At 34.8% G+C, this 26,749-nt stretch overlaps 1 protein-coding gene and 1 pseudogene across 1 annotated transcript in view; one reads left to right on the top strand and one right to left on the bottom strand.

Annotated features, from left to right (window-relative positions):
• Nucleotides 1-900: 900 nt before the first annotated feature.
• Nucleotides 901-1,311, bottom strand: LOC113195803 (large ribosomal subunit protein eL32 pseudogene; annotated as a pseudogene).
• An 8,206-nt stretch (nucleotides 1,312-9,517) lies between these two features.
• Hpgds (hematopoietic prostaglandin D synthase) overlaps nucleotides 9,518-26,749 on the top strand; it is a 96,085-nt gene continuing 78,853 nt past the window's right edge. Inside the window, exon 1 of the mRNA XM_026407446.2 lies at nucleotides 9,518-9,536. The gene's annotated coding sequence lies outside the window, so the exon portion shown is untranslated. The remainder of the gene's footprint in view (nucleotides 9,537-26,749) is intronic.

Here is a 26,749-nt window from a genome sequence, read left to right as displayed (position 1 = left end):
TAGAATAATGTAATATAAATAGTGCCTTTATATTTGAAGGGGATGATGTGGCAGTCTCCTCAATCTCCTCATGAGAAAATTGAAGGATGTCAAGAAAGAACCTCTGTTCTCCATGGCATACATAGAAGAAGTATTACTCAGGGTTCTCCAGAGAAACAGAGCCACTTGGATATACATATACGTATATGTATGTGTGTGTGTGTGTGTGTGTGTGTGTGTGTGTGTGTGTGTGTATACATTCAGAAAGAGATTTATTATAAGGAATTGATTTACAAGATTATGGAGGCTGGCAAGTCTCAAGATCTGCAAAGTGAGATGGGAAGCTGGAGATGCGGAGTGTCGATGGTATACTTCCAGGTTGACTCTGAAGCCTTGGAACCTGGAAAGCTGATGGTGTAATTCCAGTCCAGAGGCTGGCAGACTGGTGATCCAGGCAGAGCTGATGTTTCACTCTGAAGACAGTCAAGCAAATGGAATTCTCTTACTAGGGGAAAGGTTAGCCTTTTTGCTCTATCTGGGCCTTCAACTGGTTGGGTGAGGTCCATCCACATTAAGGAGGCAAACTGCTCTACTCAATTCAGCAACATAAATGTTAATCTCATCCAAAACACCCTCACAGAAATTCCAAAAGTAATGTTTGACCAAGTATATGGCCCAGTTGGGTTGATACACAAAACTAATTATTAAAACTATGATGCCTGAAATCAATGGTCCCACTTTCTCCCCTCGGGTATCCTCTGTATTGAAACAGGAGCATGGTAGGGACATTTCAACATGGGCTAAGGTGTTTAACTGCCTATATCTGAAAGCTGTTTCCATATCTTAGTGCCTAGATGACCGTGGACAAGTGGTTACTATGTGCTTTCTGATTTCTTCTTTTAGTCTTCAGTTTTTATGGTTTTATTTAAGCATAAGCCCATATTCATTTTCCTCCTTGTGCAGTCTTTCTTTGGGATTGGTGACTTCAACGGTCAGCTGGGTTGCTCTTTCCACCATGGCTCTCTGGTTCTTGAAGGAAACATCGTGAGCAATCTCAGTACAAGTAAGATTCGCGGCACATCAGCAGCACTTCTACCTCCTTGCTGCTGTCAATCAGGAACTTATGGAAGCCACTGGGCAGACATGTGCTTTGCTTTCTTGCTTCCATAACCAATGCTGGGCATCAAGATCTCGTCTCTGTCTTTTCCCAACTCTGTTGTCAATACTTCTGGGTTTCCACCAGTTATGCTGACTTTTTGCATGGTGCAAGATAAATTTCTTGGTCTTCTTGTTGATGATCTTGGGCTTCATGAGAGGTCTGAGGGCAGCCATAACACCAAGAGGTGATGGGATCAGACAGACACCATAGAACTGCAGATGGCCAACAGTTAAAACTCTTCAAGCAAGAGCACCTCCATTAATTCTTGGTTAATAAGATATAGATAATAATAGTTCCTGCTTCATAATACTATTAATATTGTGAAGAGGAAATGAGACATTACATGTAAAGCACTATTAGTACATGGCATAGACTGCCCAATAATACATTATATTACACAAAGTTCATTGAAATAAATTTTTTTAAAAAAAATCATCACTTCATGTGTTCTTCTTTTACACTTGACTTTTTAAGTTTCATAAGAAGCTCATCATTTTTCATTTTATTCAACAGTTTTTTTCTGCCAAATATACAATAGCACATATAATAAAATTCTCCCAAAACATTTTGACAGACACATTCATAACACAAATATAACATTGACTTATAAATAAGCATTTTTGTATGATTATTAGTCTCTAATGAAAAGAATACAGAGAAAATAAGAAGAATAAAATGAGTATCTTATTTGCTCAAACAATTTTCAGCCTAATCGAGGAAACAAATGAATATATAGGATTTGAAAAGCAATTATTAGAGAATGGTTGTGTGATAGTACAACGTGAACAAGAATCCCCTATGTGGAAACCAGGCATCCCAGCCTTCCCTTCTCCTCTCCATCTAAGAAGAGCTACGTATTTGCAAATCTAGATTTGGAATTTTGCTCATGCCGAGTTGAGAGAATGTGTAAAGCAATCAGAAAGTTAATGAAACAAACCAAAATCAACCACCTAACCAAGCCAAAAAAAAAAAAAAAAAAAAGAAAGAAAAGAAAGAAAGAAGAAAAAACAATAGATAACTTGGCAGGTCAACATAAAGAGGAAGGAGAGGAAGAAAGGAAGGAAGCAGTAGAGGAAAAACAAAATTCTTTGAGCTGAGGAGGGTCCAGAGTGAGTGGGTGGTGGTGGAACAGGTTTCATGGGAACTGTGAGGGAGCGTAGGGATGTTAACGGAGGCAGCTGGCCTGTTCCTTTACACTCACGCCATCTTTTCCTGCTTCATCCTTCTCACTTATATTCTGCCGAAGCCTGGACTCATGTTTTCATGCCCTGCTCTGCTTGCATTTGTCCCCCATTTCTTTGAATTGACTTTCAGCTGAATCCCTGAATCCTGGCTCTGCACAGTCACTGATCTGTGTTACTAAGTGAACCATCTCTGGTATGATACTGGAGATGATTTCCTCAAGTGACCCCTCTTAGGCCAGCAGCCTGGTCTGGGAACTGAGCACCCAGGCCTCACCTTCCATGCCCTGGCCTGGATACATTGTGTGTCAGAGAATAAGAACAAAGCTTAATTGATGTTCATTACTTATAAAAGTTGTTCAGTTATGGTAACTTACATCTTTTTTGTTGATTATGCCTTACGATTATGGTTGTTTTCTTATATATTACAGTTCAACAAAGAACATTTAGGATGATTCAAGGGGAAAGGAGTTGGAGAACAAAAGATTATAAAACTGAAGTAATAAATCACACTAATAAAAGGGACTGCTCTGAATAAGAGCTGATGAGTATCAAGAGAAAAACCTATAAAGAAGAAAATCAGAAAGCCCCAGTAGCCATAAAGGTAAAAAAGGCAAAATATAAGTAGGACCTGTCAACAGTGACTGAAATTTTATAATAGGTAATAGCAGGACAATGACATAACTGTCAAATGGGATGGTAGAGAGCGGTAAGTTTGGTAAAGACTAAAACTGATAGAGCAAAGTTCACACTTTTCACATCAGTCTGACAATCACGGTGACATCTTACAGAATTAGGACTACATCTGATAATAAAAAAAAATTTAAAAAAGACAAGCATATTTATTTGAATATCTTTCTAGTGTTTCCTCAGTCAAGGGAAGGTGAAATCAAAGTAACTGCTTCAATGCAATGCATCTAAAGAGACATCCAAAATAATTCCTGATTTATGGAGACCTACAGGGGGTCTTAAAAAATATTATGAGCCAGGCATGGCGGTACACCTCTGTAATTCCAGTGACTCAGGAGATGGAGGCAGAAGGATTGCAAGTTACAGACCAGCCTCAGGAATTCAACAAGACCCTTTCTCAAAAAAAAAAAAAAAAATTAAAAATATTTTTTGTTAATGGACCTTTATTTTATTTATTTCTATGCAGTGCTGAGAATCAAATCCAGTGCCTCATGCATGCTAGGTAAGCACTGTACCATTGAGCTACACCCCCATCCCTCAAAATAAAAAATTCTGGGGATGTTTTCCAGTGGAAGAGTATCCCTGGGTTCAATCCCCAGTGCCAAAAAATAAAAATAAAAAAATAATTATGGTTTCTAAAATTCTCACAAAGGAGAAGAAAGTAAAACAAACTAACTAGTTGGCCTTTTGTAGGTTATATCATTTAAAGATCCTTCTGGGCCTCTTAGTTGAACACAGCTTGTTAGTATAAGGGAAATGACCGTGGGTCATCACCTACTGTGTTACTGCATGTTTATTTTTTATTCCGTTTCCAGAAGCAAACTTTTGCTTAGGCCTAATGATGTCTTTTACAAAGTTCAGTAATCTAGGTCAAGGGGAGGATGGATTTCATAAGCTATGAGAAATTAAAGGTTCTGCCAAATCAGGACCAACTTTTATGAAGCAGTGATATTGATCCCGTGGCTGTGTGTTAAGATAAAATCCTTAAGAATTTGAATCTTTCTCTTGGGTTCCAGCAGTCTCTGACAGTAGTACTTTTATAGTGGAGAATCAGCTGTATTTTACAATTTGTGAATTCATTTTAAGGGACATCTATTTAAAAGATTTTCAAAATGACATTTATTGCATGCCCCTATGTGCAGGGCTCTATGTTGGGTACATTTGCTAAGGGATAAAGATTTTTAAAATACCATTCTTTTTACAGTGTAAACAGGAAAGATTTTTGAGTGGGTAGATTACTCAGAAAGCAGAATGGGGGAAAGTGTTTGGGGATGGAGACTTTTTATGGAAGTACCAAGTGAGGGAAATGACATTTCTTGGCTCTGTTCCCAGTATTGTATGCTGGACACTATCTGCATGCAAAGCAATCATCCTCATTCACACCCTACAGAACCATTTTATAATCAACTGGTAGTGCATTTGAGTTTACGTGTGACAATGTTTGGGAAATTAAAATTCCGAAGGGCTTTATTACCTTTGATATACTGGCTGAAGACAAACATAAAGCCCATGAGCAACACTGAAAAGCCTCACTATTTTTCCTCTTGTCATCTGTATAAGATGAATACGCTTTGCCAAAAGCTCAGCAGAAACCTCTCCTTGTTCTGTTTTGAAGACTAACATAGCTACTCTAAGTTATCAAATGTGTCCTGAAATATTTGTCAGTGAGTCATGAAACAGCCTTCTGAAACTGAGGCTAATTTTCCATGTCCCTGAACCTCAATCTTATTAAGTTAAGCTACAGAAGAAATGGGGAAAACAAATTAAATCCATTTGTGGTCGTTCTACATACCTCTACATAATCCCAGAGATGTTTATGAGGCTCAGAGGTTTCAGGGAACGTGGTATGAAAATCTTTGCAAACTCTTGTTTACAGTGAGATTCTCAAGAGTTTGGAACTGCAGTAACTGAGGAAAACAGGAAAAGGAAGCTTTTGCTGACAATTAACCTCTTTTATAAATTTCAATGGCCCAGTATCAGAAGAAATGATTCCTATCATCTGGTAAAAGAATTCTGAGGATGGTTTTAGTTAAAACAATGTATTCTCTAAAATTGCTAATATTACCCCGACTGTAGTAACTAGTAGAGATCTGTCAGAGTACAGGCATAAAGAAAATTGGAATGTAAGAGAGAACTCACAAGTTTACCATATTAAAAATATTAAAATCTGGGTACAATGGTGCATGCCTATAATCCCAGCAGCTAAGAAGGCTGAGGCAAGCAGATTGTAAGTCTGAGGCCAGCCTCAGCAATTTAGCAAAGCCCTAAGCAACTTAAGAGACCCTCTCTCAAAATAAAAAATAAAAAGAGCTGAGAATATGGCTCAGAGCTGGGAATTGCCTCTGGGGTGAATTCCCATTACAAAACAAAAAACAGACAAACAAAACAAAAAACTCTACTAAAAATTATATTATAAAAATAAAACATATCAGTGGGGGATAAGCATATAGACTTTACAACAGGGGAGAATAGTGCCTGTGGCTAAAGTTAAAAATAGAGATAACCTCCCCAAATCCAGAAGACCGGAAAAACAATTCAAGAGCAGCCTTGATCCTGCTTCTGTCCTCCTGTCCCTCCCTTCCTGCTCCCTGCCTCATCCACTAACTCTGGCATAAATTAAAAGCTGATAGACTCTCATCCAAGGAAGGAGTTAAAACATGTAAGTCTGATTTAGGAAGATTTTCAATTTCTAAATTGATAACCAGCTAAGTAATTGTCTAATTAATTGGCTTTACAGGTACATATCTGTCATTCTTAATAATAAGTTAGAAGGTACCATACATCAGATCATCTGATTCAGTTAGAATGTCCCATGAATCAGACCAACATTCTGAAAACGTTGCCGACTAGCATCTCCCTTTCTTCTTAGCTCTCCTTCTCAAACTGGTGTGGGAAAAGGCTGTCAGAAAGAGGCTCCATAGTCTCCATCTCTCCATCATGGTGGCTGTCACTTTCAGAAGAGTGGAGCATTCTTTTCTGACTGCCACAACCAAGTACCATATTCCTTATATGGACTTGGGCAGAGCATTCTTCAGAGATCTGAGTCTGCGGTATTGTGCCAGCTCAGCATTGGCTGTTCTCAAGGGAAAAATCTGTGAAACTTCTCGAACCTGAGTTAGGATTAGTATCCTCAGCAGCCAAGTCATAGTTCTTGGTTGAATGCCTATATTTAATATCCAAGGAAGCTTATATCAGGATGAAAGACACTGTATTGACATGAATTTGTATTGTCAGAAAGGGCTTTCCCCTTCCAACCCTGCCTATCCATTCAGATTGTTTTTCCTTAAAAAGAAAGTGACTATGAGTGATGATTTGAAATTCAGAAGGGAAAGTTTCTGGTATAAGGTTAAAAAATCCACACTCAGCAGCAAAAAGAAATAACTTGTATGGATCAATTCTTGTTGCTCAATTGCTAATGGCAGCTTGATAAACCATATAGAAAAGTTTTCAGAGATTTAGTTCATGTGCAGTAAGAAGTATACTGTGATTTCAAGTTTTCCAGAATTTTTTAAAAAAATGAAATGAATGAATGAAAATGAAATAAAAAGTCATACGATATAAAAAAAACAATGAGAAAATTGCAGAAGATAGCAAATAGAAAAAAAATTCTATAAACTTAAGTATTGCTATAATCCAGTTTCTTCTTATTTTTGTCTTTTAAAGTATTAACCAAATTTGAAATATTTCTAATGGTGGATTATTTAGTATTTTTACTGGCAACTTAAGTTCTTGGCCAAACTTCCTAGAGCTATTTATGGACATTTTCCCTCGCTTGTCTATAAAAATACATCACTGAGTATTTTTAACAGCAAAGTCTGCCTGAGACAGTCTACTTTCTTGACCTGTCAGATACTTGTGGCTGTTTCTAAGTAACCTCATTTGTAAACCCTTATGGAATTTTCTTTCCAATTGGCGTCATTGTTGGAGAAGGAGAAGGAGAAGGAGAAGGAGAAGGAGAAAAGGAGTGCCCTATTCAATAAGAACAGATTACACATGGTTAAAACTTCACTTTACAAAATTCTGCATCATATGTCACTGCAGTCATTTTGGTTACTTCCAAAATAATTTTTAGATTTACATGATCCTGATGGAAGGACCAGCCATCTTTGAGAAAACTGAAACTGCTGACATATTCTTTTTCTTTAAGCTTCATCAGAAAGGAGAGAACAGAAAAAAAGAATTACATGTATGTTTTAGTCAGATTTTTTGTCACTGTGACCAAAGACCTGACAAGAACAATTAGAGAAGGAAAGTTTATCTTGGCTCACAGTTTCAGAGTTTCAGTCCAAGGTCTACTGACCCTTTAGCTCTGACCCTTAGACCTCACGTGAGGCAGAATATCATGGTGGAGGAGCCTGGCAGAACAAAGCAGCTCAGGACATGGCAATAGGAAGCAGAGAGAGAGAAAATATTTGTGGTATCTATTTTGTTTACTCACCAGGGACAAAATAGATTCCCCAAAGGCTTTCTTTTAGTAACCTACCTCCTCCAACCATACCCCACCTGCCTACAGTTATCACCCAATTAATCCATATCAGTGGATTAAGCCATTGATTGTTATACCTATCATAACCTAATCATTTCATCTCTGAACATTTGTCTTACCCATGAGCTTTTGGAGGCTACCTCACATTCTCTCTCTCTCTCTCTCTATATGTATATTTTGAAAGATTATCAAATATTATAACAACTGGTAATGCATTTGAATTTATGTGTGATAATGTTTACATTCACAACATAAATCAGAAATGACAAATGCTTCATTTCTTGTATGGATCAATTCTTGTTGCTCAATTGCTAATGGCAGCTTGATAAACCATATAGAAAAGTTTTCAGAGATTTAATTCATGTGCAGTAAGAAGTATACTGTGATTTCAAGTTTTCCAGAATTTTTTAAAAATGTTAATGAATATAATGGAATTATTGCTCAGCTGGAGGAAATAGTCTAGTTGGAAAGCAAAACAGAGATGCTTATCTCTATCCACTAAACAGCATTCTTTTCAATAAACTCATTTTTAAAAATGGATGGTTTCTAAGATATTCAGAAGACCTGTATATTACTGACTGGTAGCATAGTGGCAATTAATTAAATAATACAAGTCCTCATTCCCATAGTTCACCAGTTGAGCTATGAGAGTGAAACAAAACTGGATTATGAGAAAAGAGAAGAGTGGCAAGATATGGGCAGGAGACACTAGAAGGCTTCCTTCAAAGTAAAATTCTTTTGAGAGATTTTGGCTCTATAGTTACCAGTGTCTTATCTAGGTCACTGGCGAAAATATCAAACAGAACCAGGCCTTGGTTTGACACCTGTTAAACATTATTTATGCCTTAAGACTGACATCAAGCCATTTGTAACCATTCTATTTATAAGTTTTCTGAGCACCCTTCTGAGTTTCCAGATAGAAAGCATAGTGTTCTCAGCCCTTAGCTGATAAATTTACCTGATAATATAGTTCTCTGAATATTCAGAGGAATATCCTCTCAATGATTTTTAGGTATTTTTAACTATAATTTTGTATAGTGGAAATTGTATTAGATAAACCTTGAAGAGACTTGTAGTTTAGCCTTTTTGGTGTTGTATTTTAGCTGGCCCAAGTTAATCAATAATTTTGCATAAATCACTTATTCTCTCTGAATCTCAGAAAATGAAGGTTGGCCCAGATTAGTATTTCTCAATCTACAAACCCCAAACTCCAGAGAATTCTGATGCCAAGGGTCCAAAAAATCAAATTTAACCCAAAAACCCAGAATTGCTGATTACCATCATATGTGAAAAGTTGTGGAGCTATGATGTTCAAGGACCCAGTACTTAAAAAGGATGGGTGACACAAGCTTCTTTCTATCTCTCTGTTATCCTGTGACCTTCAGACCTTTCTTACATTTTTATCAAGGGTAAGAATTTTGGCAAGAAAAAGAATAACCACTTCCATTTTATAGTAAAATAACTTTAAAGCACAGAAAAGTAAAATCAATTGACTTTCTCCATATAATATGATCATTTCATAATCTGATAGGAATTGAATGCTATCTTTTGACAAGTTTTTTTCAGGTTACTACTGTATATGCTCTTTACTATAGTTTGAACTTTATCTTGATAAGAGAATGAATACGTTATTATTTTACTTAGACTTTTGTTCTTTGGTTCATAAATTCCAGTGAGAAAAAGGAGCAGAGTGTACAGTAAGTTATTTTTGTAAAGGATGCAATTATTTGACTTTTCCCAGAATTGCATGGTAGAGTTTCACTGTCAGCTCACATGAGCTGTGGAATCTTGGCTCTCTTCTCTCTTCAGAGCTACATGATGCCAGATACTCTCGTAATAGTGCCAGGAGATATTTCATCTATGATGTCAAAACTTGCAAGAAATTTGAGCTAAGAATGCACATTACATACTTAGTAGGACACCAAAGAAAGATGTTCAGGTCATACAGACAAATTGTATTTGGAATTGACGTCTTTGGGAGATCAAACTCTCATTATTTCAAAGACTTTAACCATGGAAAATCTTCACAGGAAGATGATATGTAAGCAGCTATATTTAAATTTGTATCAGGTGTGCTAATTGATGAGTGCCAGGGCACTGTGGCCTTTCTTAATTGCATGTAGAAATAAATATACATATATATTATGTGTATGTATGCATACATATTTCCCATGTCTGAGAGTTGGTGAGTTTTTACAAAAATTCTAACCAGAAAATAAGATGTTTCTATCTTAAAAGTGGAGTAATTCCCTCCTTGGAGAAGAGTTAGACCGTGGGTTTACTGCAGGACCTCAGGTGATGAGCTCCTGCATTGAGCCTTACTATTGACTAATTTATTTTGTATATCTGTACTGATACTTTTCCAATACATACCAGTATGGCTAATGTGATACTAATTCATTCAAAGGTGTTAATGAAGTTACACGCACAGTTTAATGTATTGCTGTTAAGATTTCAAGAATTATCACACAGGAGTCTGTGAAATTTTGCTTGTAAAGGACCCCACTTTGAAAAGGCTGGGAACCACTGTCCTAACACATTTCATTGGCATGACAGGCTGGTGAAGAGCTATTTTGGGTCAAGGGGCTCTCACTGCAGCTGCCTGTTTGTTAGGATAAAGGGCAAAGTGTGCCTTGAGAAGAAGCAACCTTAACTAACATTTGCCAGGCCACAGAGTTAATTTTACTTGTCAGCATAGTACTTGGTGTGAGAAATGATTTCATTCCCAAATCCCAAGTGTCACCTTATTTCTCCATTATTTGACTGAAATAATAAAAACACAACAGATTCTAAATATTCTGTCAAGCTCACACTTTCAGTAATTATACTTCTAAATTACTGGTATTTCAAAGCTTGAAAGCACAAAACAGATATGTACTGTAGGAAGGGCAAATGATAACGATTAGCTGGAAGAAATATTAAACAGCCTGAAGTATAGGAAGTTATGCTTGAGTGAAATTAATTATGGCAAGTGAGACGGCTACCGCCCTCTAGCGGTACCCTCTCTCCCACTCAGGTGCTTTAAACATTGCCCTGGGACATTTCCTACCACTTAAAAAAGTTGTTTTGTCATCTATTGCCAGTAGTTTCATCTTCATGTCATAAAAGGTTTCATTTCCCTTAGTAAAAGGTACATACTTTAGCTGTATTTTTATATGCAGAAGTGCCTTGAATTAAAATGTTGGTTTGTCTCCTTAAACCCATTGTAAATAAAAACATCTAAGTCAAAATGTATTTACTATCTATACTTCACCTACTGAACATTTTAACTCACCAACACAGTGCATGGTAGAGTACCCATTGTTGATCTTTGCAATGATGTGGCTGACTGGGAGCCAGGACTCACTGCAGCTGCCCAGCATTGTGAGTGGGTATCACTATCACTTGGCGGGGGGGGGGGGGGGTCAGAAATTTAAAAATTTGGAGTACAGTTTACGCTGAATGCACATTACTTTCACACCACCATAAAAACAGTAAGTCCGACTATCAAAAGTCAGGACGGTCTTTTTTCTGGGTTCAGTTTGCTGCTCTCATAGGTTTTCATACTTAACAAAATATAAAAGATAGTGAGATAGTTCTTCTGAATGAGATTTTAATGTCGATCATGATAATACATACAAACATAAAATTTATATTAATTTTTTGCTATAAGACTATAGAATAGGTGTATTTTATTTAGTAAAGCAATAATTCTTTGAACTTACATGGTCATTGAGATGAGATGATTTTCAGTATTTAGCAAATATTTTGAAAGATAATTATAATGCTAGAGATGCTATAATGTAGAATGTATAGATGTATAATGGGGGAGACTGGAGATGGTCTCCCTGTCTGAGCTGTGTCCCTCATTTATACCTGCTCTTCAACTGCCCTGTTTGTTCATTGTCTTATTTGTAAGATGAAAAGCTAGAAAGCCATCACCCTGCTTTCTAGTTCATTAAACCGCCTTACAGGACTAATTGTGCCGCTATTTTTACTGGTAAATACATTGTCATATGCATGGGTGTTCAGAAAAAGCCTGGGTTTACAGGGCATTTATAACTCATGACTCCAAATTCCTTGCTTTCTAAAGCTCGAGTTTAAGAACAGAGATATAGGTTTTAGAGTTTTTCTATTATCACACTCAGTAATTTTTATCATACAAGTAAAAAATCATAATTCATACTGAATATGGCATTTGATTGTACACACATATACAGGACTGAATGATAGCTTATACTAAAATAAGTCACTCTTACAGATTTAAAAATATCCCTAAAGAGTTTTTAAATTTTGTCCATGTCTAGAATGAGTCTCTTAAATTTTTATAAGAGTAAATTTTAAAAATTTAAATGTTTTCAGAGCATGGCTTGTACACATTTTTGAAGACAAATTGATTTGGAAGATAACCTGACTTTGAATGTCATTGTAAAGTTACTGAGGAGTCTAATGGAATTTATGGGATAAATATAAACTGATTATGTACTATCACAATGAAAAAATCTACAAATATACCACTAACCTCATTAACATGCATATGATGTTCAGATCAAGGCTGTACTGTGCCCTGGTCAGACACAGAGAAGTCACTGCTCTACTCTGGGGATCAAATTTACTGATATCAATAAGCCACAGAATGTTCAGAGACAATAATGGGATGTTTAGAGAGAATACTTAACTAACCAGGCCATTGCTTCTAAAGTACTAAAGATGTAGAGATACTTTCAATCTTTTCAAATGATATACGAGGAAGGGGGCTGGTGGGAGAAACAGTTTGAACCTATAGTTTCAAAACTCCATCATTTGCTACAGAAAATGTCTCAAACTTGTTATATTCCTTATTTTCATATAATATGTTTTCTGCATTTCTGTCAGTCTTTACCTGGTGCTGGTGAGAATAAAAAATTGTACAGTCAATTTGGAGAAGTTTAGCAGGTTCTTTAAAAGTTAAACATACCCTTATCATGCAACTTAGCAATGCCATCACTAGCTAGTTCATCTGGATATGGATGCATCTGGTTTTTACATCTTGTCTCTGCTCTCATCCATTTCTTTTTAAAGATTTTTTTTTAAAGATGGACACAATATTTTTACTTATTTTATTTATTTATTTTTTATGTGGTGCTGAGGATCAAACGCAGTACCTCACAAGTTTGAGGCAAGTGCTCTACCGCTGGGCTATATCTCCAGCCCCCCTCATCCATTTTTAATTGTTACTAAATAATTCTTCCTAAAATATTGTAGAAGACTTGGAACTACAATTCTAAACTATGCCTGATCTTTAAAGATCCTAATTTATAATTAATGCTAATATAACCTCTTTTATTTCATTTCCTGGTATTCCCAATGGGCCATAGATTCTACTTACATTTGTTCCTTCACTATCCCACAAATATACCATGTTCTTTGTCAGTCTATGCAGTTTATTCAAGTTATACCTATCATTTACCCACTCCTATCCCTCTGCCACAGATTACCTCTGCACATACAGTTTCTGTCCATTATTCTCTGAGAGAAATTACAGTTTTCTAAAAATATTTTTTTAATTGTGGATGGACACAATAACTTTATTTATTTATATTTATGTGGTGTTGAGTTTTGAACCCAGTGCTTCACACATGCAAGGCAAGTGATCTACCACTGAGCTACAACCCCATTCCCTACATACTGTTCTTTCCTTGAGATTTTTCTTAAATCTTTTAGCCATAGTAGTTTTTGTCTCACAATTCTTACAGCCTATTTGGACTATACCATATCGTTTAGTGCTTGATTTTTTTAAAATAAGATTGAGTTATAAAATAATACTTACTTCATGATACCGCTTATTTATTTATTTATTTATTTTTGGTGGTGCTGGGGATTGAACCCAGGGCCTTGGGCATGCTAGGCAAATACTCAACCAACTGAGCTATATTTCCAGCCCCAGACATTACTCATTCTAGTCATATTTGGCACTGTTGGGGTAGCCTGTTGCAGTAACGTCCTCTATTTGTTCATTCCTCCTTGTGTCCTTGTTCATGCCCTTGAACAGACCCTTCCACAGTGACTTTGGACTTGGACATTTGATACAATTTGGCCAAAGAAACAATAAGCAAATGTGATGCAGAAAGAGACTTGAAAAAGCACTAGGGCTTTCTCTTTCTTGCAGCTTGTGGGAAGCCTGAGACACTCATGTGAAAAGTTTAGGCTGCCCTGATGGAGACCAGGTGGCCCATTCATCCCCGCTTTCCCTGTTCGGGGTCAGCACTAAATCGAGAGTCAGCTTCAATTGCCAGATATTTGAATGCAACTGTCCTAGATTCACTAAGTCCTGGCCACCCAGACTAGCAGGTTGAAGCTGCATGCCTGATCTGAGGAAGACCAGCAGGAAAACTGGCCCGCTCACACAATTGCTAGCTAAAGAAATAACTGTCTTAAGTCATTAAGTTTAAGGGTGGTATTTATTACAGGACATGCTAACTGATGTAACATTTATCAGCCAAATGTTAACCTGGATTTTGATCTGCTTCAACCTGACAACTTTCTAAAATCTTCAGAATTTTAGATAGTTCTAGGTACATAAATGACACTGCACAATTTGATTAAATTTTCCCTCTAATAATTTTAGTATTATTTATTGGTACCATGAAGGTGAGATAACCTATCTTTAAACACAATGACATAATCCGCATTTTAAAATTTTAAGTAGGATATTTTTTCTTTAAAAAATTCATAATATGTATATTCTAGATTTTTTAAAAATTGCTACAAAGAACAATAATTTTTTGATAATTGGCAAGATCCGAATGTGTACTATATATTAGATAACAGTCATTTATTAATGTAAACATTTCTGAACTTTATAATCACATCTGGTTATATAAAATAACGATTTGGCAAAAACACTAGTACTAAATATCACTAAGAAGCAAACAGATATATAAAAAGCTAAGAATCTAATGAATCTTAGGTAAAAGATGATTGTACTATTGTAACTTTTCAGTTCAGTAACTTTTCAGTACATTTAGAACTTTTGTTCAAAATGAAAAGCAAGAAAAAAAGGTAAGAGCCACTAATCACCAAGTAATTTATACAATCCATTTATAAAAGATTTAGGTCAGTAGATCACTATTATTCAAAGTGAAAGGTCTATTGGACACCAAGAATGAGCTGCCAGTTCCTTCATCAACTACACTGTCATCATGCATTATGCAAAGAGATTTATTCTTTAGTCCATGGTGGAGGGTTAGTGAGTTTTAGTGTGTTTGTACACAAATACAATAGTGTTAAGTTAATGCTGTAGACTGAGTGACCAGAAATGAACTTGGAACTCTTCAAGCTTACCAGATTTTCTAACATATGCAAAATTTACAAGTAGATTATAAGGACACATGATTTCTTTAAAAATAGTATAGTGCTGACCTATATTCTACTGTAAGAGGATGTCTCACTACAGGGCGAAGTTATTTACTTTGCAACTAATTAGTCATAAAAGAGGACAGAGACTGTGCAAGTTAGTTATTTGGGTAGGAGGCCCAGAATTTAAACTTGAACCATTCAGTGACCTCCTAAATGTTCAGAGCCCTTATCTCTACAGACTGAGCTATGGAATCCTCAGGAATTTAGCTCTGTGACCCCAGTTAAATTTTTTTGACATTCCTGACTTCTTTACTATTGTGTTTGTGTACAAAAAGGAAAACCACCATTCTGGAAAACCTCTGGAATGCTACAGACTAATTGGAGATGTTTACTTTTCAGGGAGTTTTTTTAAAATAGAAACTTTACTATGTAATTACAGGCTATTAAAAACATTATTTTATAAAAACACAACAACTGAAATAAAGAAAAGAGTCTGAAATTAAACTTCAAATGCTTAGTCCCAAATTCTGTGAGATGGTGAATAATTATGCTAATTACTTTAGGCATCCATTTACTATCTTTTTTAAAGTACCGACTTCGATAAGAAGTATAGTTTTAAAAAAAAGTTGAACTTTTTTGTATATATGATAAAAACTGGACTCAGTTAAAAATAGTGGGTTTTCCCCTAAATATTCTTAGACATAGCATTTAATTAAAGATAAAAACAGTAAGCTTTACTGCAGTTGACACATTTGCATCAATACAGACATAAATACAGAGCCTGATGATAAACAATGATAGAATTATTAGTGAAATAAAGAATTAGTAAACAAAGAAAGAAAATTCTGGTTAAAAAGAACTGTCTTTAAGATTATGTTATATATTAAATTGCTGATGGAAAATAGGGCTGCAGATAAGATAAAACCTTTCTCTTCATTTTCTATCTATGCAGTGTGCTAAGAGAGCCATTACTCAACATCAGTTAACACAATCAATCAGAACACACTTGTGTAAGAACTGTTAACATAGACAAGTCCAAAGTATTTACTCTAATAAAAAACAAACTGATTAAGTTGACAAACTTTAAAACTCTTAAAAAAGAAAGAAAGAAAATTTCCATTGCAATCTAAGAAATATTTATCCTGTAACTTGTACTGGGGTAGAGAGGGCAAAATGTTTCTTTGGGAATGCTAAAAAAAAAAAAAAATCTAATTTTCTGATGTGTGTGAAATTTTTCTCCAGTATCAATGAGATAAATAGATTGTAATGCTTGAAATTTTAAAATACATTTTACCCTTTCCCAACAAGGCCAGCCTCCATATATTTAACCTTCCCAGCTTCAGCTCCTGTCCTTAGCATGCCATCCTATCACTGGTTGGAAGTAATGAGGTATGTTCTGGTTTCTTCCTATTTATAGATCAGAGGTGGCCAGACATGACAGATGAGCTTATGTTAGTTAGGGCGTAAGTGAAAGTCTTAAGATCTAGTTATGTGTGTAAACTTAAAGAGTGAGGAGTGAGCTATTTCCTTAACCTCCTCTATTGCTAATCAATTTCTATTTATTAGCCATTATCTACTTAGAATTGGCAAAGGCAAATTATCTTCTCTTTCTCCCAAATAAGAGCATCTTGAGAATTACAAATCTCTAAATAAATAAAGTCTGGTTTGTCCTTGTAGTTACTCAGGGAGCCCCTGCCGAACAGCCTCAATTATTAATTGTTAAATTTTAATATTTTATGATTACATAAGAAGAAAGAAGCAATCTATTATTCTGAGTAAATACATTCCTATTTTAAAGGATGGCTTAGAATGCCATCCTTTAAATGAAACAATTTGGGTTCCATTCCCGTCAATTGATTATAAATTTTTAAAAGGTCATGTTGATCTCTGAACTGTGCCTTTCATTCATTTATGTAACTAATACTTATTATGTGTCCCATATCAGGAATTTACTGATGAAGTAACACAATAAAGAAGATTCAAGCCTTACTCCTATGCATTTCTATCTTATGTATAACACAAACAAGTGTATAGAAAATAATAATACAGTCCTATAAAGGAACATGATGTTCTATGATAAGATTAAATATGAGGTGGTATTGAAGGATATAGGATAGCCACACACCTTAATCTTTGAAACCAGGAAACTTATCAGAGAAAATAATGTCTGAGCTAAGAACTGAAAGAAAAACAGGAGTTAGGAGTCCAAGACCAGAAATGGAGGAGGAAAGAGGGCAAGGGAAAGGTGGTAAAGTGTTTCAGTGAGAGATTGGAGCATGAACAAGACCCCATGAGTTGGAGAAAGCAGGATAAGAATCTAGAGAGAGGATTGTGTGAGTGAGCAAAAAAAGAAGCTGGAAATGTCAAGTATTGAAGGCAATGCTCTTCCTTGTTGGAATTTGGAGGCTTGCACTGAGAGTCATGAGGAGACATGGTAGAGTTTTAAGTAGGAGGCAGACAATATAAAAAAAAAATCACTCTGTCCACCTTTGGAAATGGATCAGAGAAAGGAGATGCTGTAAGGGATACAGTTAAGAAGCTGTTGCAACAATCCCAGCAAGAATGCCAGAGATTTAAATCAGGGGATGGAGAGAAGCTGACAGACTTGAGAGAGGTTTAGAAAGTACATTCTAGGAGGGAGGGAGGAAGTGGGGGGAGAGAGAGAGTAAGGGGAGAGAATGGTAACACACTTCTTAAGACAGCTGTTGGATGGTGGTGATACTGATAGGTAAATACGGAGCAAGGGCAGAAATTCATATTTCAGATACAGATTTAAAGTCATCAGCCTATAAACTGTAATTAAAACCCCAAGCAGGGATGAAGCCATCTTGGAGTATTTGGAGAATGAATATATGCTATTTAAATACACTATCTCTCTCTATATGGAAGAAACATACATTAAATTTTCATTTAGCATAATTAAATGGAGCAAGTATACAGGTTTTCTATATCTAATTCATGCTTATCTTATTTTGCCAAGAATTCACCAAGCAGGGTGGTATTAACTTTCTGCTAGTTTGCTAAATCCTCCCCAAAATTTCACTACTAATTTTCTTGAAATAAGCTTTCTATAAAAGTTTTGATTTTTGAAAGAGAAACCAGGCTGTGAAATTTGATGAGATATGTACAGTTAGGAATTAGAAAAAAAAATAAGCTGTTATGTCAATGTAGATGAAACACTTTTAATTAGTGCTACCTCATAAAAATGCAACTTTTATTTTGAAAATAAAAAGAGGACTTGTGATTCTTATTGTGTGAGAAAAGTCACTGAAAAGAAATAAAGTTCAGTTTCTAGAAAAAAATAAATCTCTTAAAGGCACAGTTCCCAGAAAACACCTGCATCTTCTTTGGTTCCAAGAATGTGACAGATTAGACAAAGAATAGTCTCTACAAAAGCCTGATATATTCAAAAGGGTAATTGTGTTCATTTGCCAACACCACATTAGATGACTGGAATGAGTCACCAAACTGTGGAACAAATGGCAAGGGTATACACTAGAGACAGACTCCCCGCAATAAAGCCTGACCTTTAGGAACAAGAAGATCTTTCACTAAAAGAAAGGTTAACACCTAGAATATGAGGAATTTTATTTCTGTGACTTTTTCCAAAATATTACATGTAATATTACATGGATATGTTTAGGAGATGTCTGATGCATTTTTATAGAAAACACAGCTGTTTAAATATTTTATGACATTTTATTTCAAATGGCAGATAAACATAAATTAAATTTTGTATCCATTTAATATTCTATGGAAGTATATTAAATTTTCTCATTCAACTATTTGGAGTTATTGTGAAATAGGAAACTGTGAATGTCACTTAGTTAAAACACTACTACTTATACGTATGTGATGTGCATATACGAACACATATGTAAATATGACAGATCTTGTGGCTCTGCAACCAATAAAAATAGTTCCAAGATTCTGAAAATAGACTATAATACATGCAAAATTGCAATTTTATAAGCCTCATGTTTTCCCAGTAATATGAGAAAATTAAACTTTAATAGCTTTCTGTTTTTATAATTTCTTTTCCAACTGTAGCCTAAAATAGAAAGAAAAAGCGATGGTTTAAACTGTTAAATAGTATTGTAAGGCCAAAATCTTTACTGTTTTAATATAAAAACGTCTTTATTCAAAGCATGAACCCAAGTAATATTTTAGAATAAATTTCTTTATCCATTATTATTCAAAACATCACTGTTTAAAATATTTTCTAAACTAAAATAACATATAGATGATATTTGAATACTTATACATCACAAATAATTTTTTGAACCTAAGTTTAAAAGTGGAAGTTTTTAATGGCTCACAATGAAGTATAACTTGGAACTAGTTGACACGAAAGAAAATCTATGATGCTAACTAGAAGCATCATAACATCCGAAGAACTGTAAGTGAATATGTCTGATAATGATTTACATTTATTTTGCTATCAATTGCACATTATACAACTGAATAACTAATGTAATTCAATAGACAAAGGTTTTATGCAGATTAAGCTTAGATCTCATGCAGATGCATAGTTACAACATGCTTTCTTTAACCATTAAATATTTACCCTCTGTCAGTGGGTATGGCAGCCAAACTCAAATGGTTGGAATTTTCAAACAGTAGCTATTTCGTAAGTATTTGTTGCATTAATGAAAGCTCTAAGTATATATGTATATTTGAGGAAAGAGAATTTGAAAATTTTGTAGTATTATAGGTGTGTGAATATTTTTCTGGCTTGAATTCTTTTTCATTTTTTTGAGTTAATTACAATGAATTCATATTTCAACTTCTTCTACTAGTGAAACAGCTTTTAATGTCCCAAACACAGATATTTCTGAAAAGTCTTACTACCACTGCTCTTCCTCTAAATGCTTCATTTTTAATATTCTGTTAAGAGTTTGAAAATTATTTTTTCTTTGATTTTAACAAAAATCCTATTGAAAAAATATTCTATTGATACAAACAAGTGATCTAAGTTCTATTTTTATGGTAAACAGAGAATTAAGAATGTTGTGACCTATCCAATTCTGTATAACTAGAAAGAAACTTTCATGAGAATCAAGGTCTTTGCACTCAATTTTTTTTCTCATAACTGTGTAAGGCAACATTTCTATAAGTTCAATATTATTTAATATATTTCTGCAATGTTTTCTAAGCATCATAACTAAATATCATGTTGATAAAGCATGAAACAAAAAATGAAACCATAGAAATCCAAAGAATCATTTAAAACAATTTTTTAATTGTAGATGGACACAGTACCTTTGTTTTATTAATTTATTTTTATGTGGGGCTGAGGATCAAACACAGTGCCTCACACATGCTAGGCAAGCACCTTACCTCTGAGCTATGCAACTCAAGCCCCAAAGAACTCATTTTTGACTGAAATGATTAGGCATGGAAGATGTAGTATTTGAGCGAAACCTTAGAATTTTAGTGGTCAACATAGTGGAGTTTTTCCCTGTATTGTCTGCGCAAGTCAACTCATTTCCGGTGCTTTTTTTTTTCCTTTGGCAAAGTGAAGATTTTGACTGTGTGGGTCTAAGAGCACAGAAGTATTTAGGATCCTGTAATGGTGCTGACAGTAATAATGAATGTGGTCCAGGTTTCATTAAATCTGTAAGTTCAATGATTAAACTGACAAACTTGATGTTCATAGCAATTACCTTTATGTCAAACTTGACTAGCTAAACAAAGAAACAAAAATAAAACATGTGTTCAACCAAAATTTGCAAATAGGTGCTCAGATGCCTTTTATAAAATAGGAATTGAGATATAAGAAGACCTTCAAGATAAGGTAATATTGTTATAATAATAAGTGAAAAGAATATCTTATTATACTTTTTTGGTATAGCCTATTCATGTCATTTACATTTATTTTAAGAATAGTCTGATGAGTTTGGGCAACCATATAGTCCTGAAACTACTAAAACAATAACAATTTAGATTATTTCCATTAATCCCAAACATTCCTTGCCAGGTAACCACTTATTGACTTCCTATATAATAGAATCTTATCTTTTCTAGAGTTTTATATAAATGGAATTATATAGCAGGTGCTTCTTTTGATCTGAGTTATTTCACCGATCTTAATATTTTTGAAATGTATTGTTGTTTTTATGTAGATCTATAGCTTGTTCCTTTTAATTATGGATTTATATTGCAATATACATATATATATATATATTGCATATGTATTACATATAGATTATATATGTATTATATATTATTTGTATATTATAATTTGTTCATCTACTTGCCAGTTGATAAGTTAATTTAGTTCATCTCTCACACCATTTTTTGGCTATTATGAGTAATGCTGCTATGCATATTCATGTAGAAGTCTTTGTGTGGATAAGCTTTTATATCTCCTGGGCAGATATCTAGTAATGGAATTTCTAAGTTGTATAATAAGCGTATTTTAACTTTTTTCTATTCAAATATATTCGTTAATAATTTTATTTTATTTTTAAAATTTTTTATTTGTTCTTTTTAGTTATACATGACAGTAGAATGTATTTTGACATATCATACATAAATGGAGTTTAACTTCCCATTTTTGTGGTTGTACATGACATGGAGTTACACTAGTCATGTATTCATACATGAACTTAGGAAAGTTATGTCCAATTCACTCTACTGTCTTTCCCATTCCCATCCCTCTTCCTTTCCCACTGTCCAATCCAGTGAACTTCCAATCCTCCCACCCACCTTGCCTATTGTGAGTCTGCATCCACATATCAGAGAAAACATTCGACCTTTGGTTTTGGAGAGTTGGCTTATTTCATTTAGTATGATAATCTCCAATTCCAAATATTTATCAGCAAATTCCATAATTTCATTCTTCTTTTTGGCTGAGTAATATTTCACTGGATGTATATACTACATTTTCTTTATCTATTCATCTATTGAAGGGCACCTAGGGTTGGTTCCATAGCTTGACTAGTGTAAATTGAGCTGCTATGAACATTGATGTGGCTATGTCGCTATAGTATGCTGATTTCAAGTCCTTTGGGTATATGCCAAGGATTAGGATAACTGAGTCAAATGATGGTTCCATTCCAGGTTTTCTAAGGAATCTCCATACAGCTTTCCAGAGTGGTTGTACCAATTTGCAGTCCCACCAGCAACATATGAATGTACATTTTTCCCCATATCCTCCCAATATTTATTTTACTTGTATTCTTTTTTAAAAATTATTTTTTGTAGTTGCATATAGACTGAATGCCTTTATTTTATTTGTTTATTTTTATGCAGTGCTAAGGATCAAACCCAGTGCTTCACAAATGCTAGGCAAGCGCATTTCCACTGAGTTTCAGCCCCAGCCCCTTTACTTGTATTCTTGATAATTGCCATTCTGACTGGAGTGAGATGAAACCTCTATGTAGTTTAATTTGCGTTTCTATAATTGCTAGTGATGTTGAACATTTTTAAATATATTTGTTGACTATTCATATTTCTTCTTCTGTGAAGTGTTCAGTTCCTTTGCCCATTTATTGATTGGGTTATTTGCTTTTTTCGTGTGAAGTTTTTTTTAGTTCTTTATGTATCCTGGAGATTAATGCTCTATCTGAGGTGCAGTTGACAAAAAAGATCTTCACCCATTCTGTAGGCTCTCTCTTCACATTCTTTTTTTTAAAATTTTGTTGTTGTTGTTGTCAATGGACCTTTATTTTATTTTATTTATATGAGATACTGAGAATTGAATCTGGTGCCTCACACATGCAAGGCAAGCTCTCTACCACTGAGCTATGACCCCAGCCCCTCTCTTCACATTCTTGATTGTTTCCTTTGCTGTGGAGAAGCTTTTTAGTTTGATACCATCTCATGTATTGATTCTTGACTTTACTTCTTGCCCTTTAGAAGTCTTGTTAAGGAATTTGTTTCCTAAGCTGACATGATGGAGATTTGGGCCTACTTTTTCTTCTAGTAGACACAGGGAAGTGTATGTTTAACTTTTAAAGAACCTGCCAGACTTTTCCAAATTGACTGTACCATTTTCCATTCTTGCTAGCACCATATAAAGAGTTCAGTTGTTCTCCTTCCCTGCAAGCATTTGACAGTCTTTTCAAGTTTGGCCATTGTAGTGGGTATGTATTGTATTTCACTGTTGTTTAAATTTCCACTTCTCTAGTGATTAATGGTATTAATCATCTTTTCTGTTGTAATTGGCCATTTATCTCTTCCTTTGTGAAATGTCTGTTCACATACATTGCCCATTTAAAAATACTGAGTTGTGGAGCTTCTGGCAAGATGGCTGATTAGAGGTACAAGATCCACTCTTTTCCCCCACACAAAGAATAAACAGCTACTACTCAGCTGCAGTATTCAAGGGAGAGTGATAGAATACAGTGCAGATGTAATGGGGGAAATGAAGAAATGGTCTGGTGAAAAAGGAAATGAAGAAGGGCCTTGCATCGATTGTGCAAATGCCTCAGTCTAAACTCAGTCTTTGTACCAAGGGGAAAAGATAATGGAAAAGAAGAACCTTGTTCATGTAATATTCTCCCTGATCCAAGTTTCTGCCATGTAGTGCCATTTTCAGACCAATGTCAACCTCACCTGTCCACGCGTGACTCACTCTTCCAGTACTGATCCACCAGATGTGCAAATATCAATTGCAGCGACACAAGAAGAATGAAAAAACAGGGTACTATGACAGCTCCAGGAGAAAACAGTAACTTTCTGGCGACAGACATAAAAGACATGAAATTGAATGAATGCCTGGAAAAGAATTTGAAAGAATGATTCTGGGGAAACTTAATGAGATATAAGAGATTATAAAGGCGATTTGTTATAGTTAGAAAAATGATTCATGATAAGAATAAAAAAATTTAGCAAAGAGATAGAGATCATAAAAAAAACAAATATAAATCTTGGAATTAAAGAACTTAATAAGAATAAATATAGATAGATAGATGACAGTCTAAATGACATCAGACTGCATCAAGCAGAGGGGAGAATTTCTGAACTTGAACACAAGTCTTTTGGAATAGCCCAGTAACATATAAAAACAAAAATCAAAACAAAATAAAACTCCAAATATTTATGGGACACCATTAAACAAATATCTGAATTATAAGAGTTTCAAGGAAATGGCATAGAAAACCTATTCAATGAAATAACAGCAGAAAATTTTCCAAATATTCAGGACATCCAGATCCAAGAAGCCCACCCAAAGGGTCCCAAATGGATATGACTCAAGAAAGTTCTTTTTGTGGCATATGAGTCAAATTGTCAAAAGTCCAAGACAAAGAGAGAATTCTAAAAATAGCAAGAGAAAAGTGCCAAGTCTATTTAAGGGAATCCCAATTAGACTAACAGAAAATTTCTGAACAGAAACCTTGTAGTCCAAGAGGGAATGAGATGACATATTCAAAGTTCTGAAGACAAACAAACACCAAGATACTATACCCAGAAAATTTATCCTTCAGAAATGAACTAGAAATAATTACCTTTCAAAACAAGCAAAAACTGAGAACTTATTATCACCATACTGACCTTATAAAAATGCTTAAAGGAAGTGAAAGATAACCATCATCATGAAAACACATAAAAGTATAGATCCCACTAGAAGATAATCTACACTAAAGAGAAAAAAAAAGAATTAAATATTTTCAATATAGAAATCCACCAAACTACAAAGATAAATGGAGTGTGGGGAGGGGACAGGGGATTAGCAAGGATGGTGGAATGTGATGGACATCATTATCCAAAGTACATGTATGAAGACACAAATTGGAATCAACTTACTTTATATACAATCAGAGATATGAAAAATTGTGCTGTATACGTGAAATAAGAATCGTAATGAATCCCGCTGTCATTTATTTTTTTAAAAATCAATAAAAATTTAAATTTCAAAAACAAGGTGCCAGCAACTTGATTTATATTCATAAATTCTCATATTATGGTTATGCATTTATTGTTGGGGATATTAACAAAACCCCAACAATAGGATGTGTGAATCCTATTTAATGAAGTCCCAAAAGAGATATTTTAATTTCCAATGCTAGTTGTACTTTTCCTAAACAACCAGGAAAATTAAAATTTATGGGCATCGAGTTTTAAATCCATCATATTTCTTTCTAGAAAGCAAAGAATTTGTGGCTTAACTCCAGTATTTGTGTAAGAACTTATGATTTCTAGCAAATCAGCTTCACCTTTGCCTTCATCCCACTATCCTACATTTTCTTGTCATGATTTTATTTTTCTATTTATTTTATATTCCACAGTGTGCTCTTCTACCATCATCAATTATTTTTAATGATGACTTACATGGATATATACACATAATTAAATTGCTTTTCATTATTACAAATCTCTAAGATAATTATTATGTCTGTTATGAACTAGTTTTAGAGAGCAATGCATTCTTATTTCAGAAATGAACTTATTTCAGTAACAGTAAGTAGTTGATTAAAAAAAAAGAGAGCCTTAACTTAGTTCTTCAGTTTGAAAAAAAGGAAAAATCCTTCAGGAAATAGAAAGGCCAAGCAGATTGTGAGTGATGCATTCCTTTTCATTTCCACCTCCCATCTCCAGCTGCAAATACCTAGAACTACTACTCCATCATTAGCACAACCTGCTCTTCTCCACGTGCTACCTCCACTGGCCTTATTGCAACACTGGTGTTCTCTAGCTGCCAAGGGAGTGATGACTGTGATTCTTTGAATCTTTTCTCCTTCTTACATCTCCCAGATCATTATCCACCCCGTCTCTTATGGAAAGGAATCTTGGTTCTTAGAGGCTCATGCAACTCAGTTAATTTTCTTTATTAGCTCACTTTATTTATCACTTGAACAATCTCTTATGTTTATCAAAACTCTGGCACCTGACAGCTTTCTCCCTGCCCAATTGCTGTCCTCGAAGATGCTTTCTATATCCATGATTTCCTTTCAATTCTTGACTCTTTCCTCATGGCCTTTCCTACTCTCAGCTCTCTCTCCACAGCCACATGATGGATGTTTTAATCCACAAAATCCACAGAATTATTGATATTCCAAATCAATAGCTTAGGCATTGAGCACTCTCACCACCATCTTTCCTCTTCCTGGCTTACTTCTTCAAGTTCTCTCCCTTCAACACTCCTCTGACTTTAGTGGACCCTTCAATAAGAATCCAGTCTCCCTTTTTATATCTTCAGCCTACCTTTAATACTATTCATCGCATATCTTCCATGGTCCATAATCCTAAGAATAATTTTGTCAGTGCTATGAACTGTCTCTGCCTTGTCGTTTCTGTCTCATGAAAACTAATGTATTAAAATAATCAACCCCCAATTTTAACTTTTGCATATCTATATCTGAAAACAGTAATTTTGGAGAAAAATCACAAATCGGAGCCTATTAATTTCATCAGAAAGTTTATGAACACCAACTTCAACTGGGCTTTCACTATGGTCCCAAATCCTGGTTATGCTTCCTTAGGCTACTTGCTTTTTTATTTGCTTAACTGGTTCACATTTTCTCTGGAGTACTTCATGCCTTAGGCTGCTATTGCATTTCCCTTTCAGCCCAGATAAAATTACAACAATCAACTCTCCATCTCCTCGTTCTTGCCTGATGAGTCTGAGGAGTTATCCAAAGTACATGTATGAAGACACGAATTGGTGTGAATATACTTTGTATACAACCCGAAATATGAAAAATTGTGCTCTATATGTGTAATAAGAATTGTAATGCATTCTGCTGTCATATATAAATTAAAAAAATCATTAAAAAAAGAAAGTCCCCTTTTCTTGTCTTGATCAGTTTTCTACCCATGCTCAGAAATCCTTTAGCTTTTAAGAACCCTACAGAATGAACTTATTTTCCTCCCTACTGTATCTTCAGCCTCTTAGTTCTTAATGAGGGTTTCGGATCAACATTTCAAATTGATCTGTGAGAAAGTCCAATTAAAAAAAAAATCCTTCCCTTGACTGCTTCGTTCATTTTA

This window comes from Urocitellus parryii, chromosome 10 (assembly GCF_045843805.1).
Source record: "Urocitellus parryii isolate mUroPar1 chromosome 10, mUroPar1.hap1, whole genome shotgun sequence".
NCBI classification, from domain to species: domain Eukaryota; kingdom Metazoa; phylum Chordata; class Mammalia; order Rodentia; family Sciuridae; genus Urocitellus; species Urocitellus parryii.
This window is presented reverse-complemented; position numbering and strand designations above follow the sequence as displayed.